A 1,070-nucleotide genomic window follows, 5' to 3' on the forward strand; every position below is an offset into this window, starting at 1 on the left:
TCGTCAGGGACTTGCTGGCACCAGCGAAGACAATGACCAAGATGTACGAGGAGCTTGTAACACTGATCTAAGAACAACTCAAGCCCAAAGAGAGCATCTTCACAGCCAGACAGCGGTTTTATACACACCGACGGCCCGAAGGCCAGGAGATATAAATATGCTGCAGACCTCAGGAGGCTGGCGGCACCGTGGGATTTTTGTGACCACCTCACCGAAGCACTGCGGGATATCTTTGTCATCGGAATCGGCCACGAGGGCCTTCTTCATAAGCTACTGTCAGCGGATACCAAAGTCACACTGCAGAAGGCCATCTCCGTGAGCCAAACATTCATGACCTCGACCTGTGGCTCGAGGCGGATGACTCATCCTCAGGACTCAAACCCGGCAAGTACTGTGCACAGAGTGGTGCCTTTTAGAGGCTGGACTGTAGAAAGTGAACCTTCTCAGGGGGGAGAGAACAGGCCCCCGAGTCCCTTAACTCAGAATCCATGGTCAGATCAGCCATAATCTTATTGAATGGCAGAGCAGGATCGAGAGGCCGAATGGCCGACTCCTGATCGTATTTCTTCTGTTCTTATGTTAATCATTTAAAGAGCTTAATCATTGATTAACTTTTCTCCCCTATCTGACTTTATCCACCCTGTGTGTAGGAGACTGGTTTAAAATATTCACTGCTCATGCGACAAGGAACCTTGGGCGACTTTTGTTCAATTTATTTACAACAAAATAGCCTCCAAAATAATGTTTCCGCTTGGGCTTGAACCAGGGACTTTTCGCGTGTGAGGCGAGTGTGATAACCGCTACACTACAGAAACGGAGTGGTTAAAGTAATCTTAGGAATATAATCAGAGCTTTAACCTACACAGCGGGCCGATACTTCAGCAGCTGGTTTTCCGAGAATAGAATGATGATGTTGGAGTGGATTTTCAGACAAAGCAAAGCATGATGGGGTAAGCCACCACGAAATGAACTTTGTACCAAGAAGCCTATCTGCTGTCCCTGATATGAACTCTGCAGCAACAAGTGACTCCTGGCCAGGTGCAGGCCACTGTTTCATCGAAAGCTTTGCA

At 48.0% G+C, this 1,070-nt stretch overlaps 1 non-coding gene across 1 annotated transcript; it reads right to left on the minus strand.

Annotated features, from left to right (window-relative positions):
* Positions 1-742: 742 nt before the first annotated feature.
* On the minus strand, positions 743-815 carry trnav-cac (transfer RNA valine (anticodon CAC)). Its single transcript has one exon. It is a non-coding gene; the product is annotated as a tRNA-Val (tRNA).
* Between the last annotated feature and the right edge of the window lie 255 nt (positions 816-1,070).

The sequence above is a fragment of the Pristiophorus japonicus genome, unplaced genomic scaffold (assembly GCF_044704955.1).
Source record: "Pristiophorus japonicus isolate sPriJap1 unplaced genomic scaffold, sPriJap1.hap1 HAP1_SCAFFOLD_33, whole genome shotgun sequence".
Taxonomy (NCBI): domain Eukaryota; kingdom Metazoa; phylum Chordata; class Chondrichthyes; family Pristiophoridae; genus Pristiophorus; species Pristiophorus japonicus.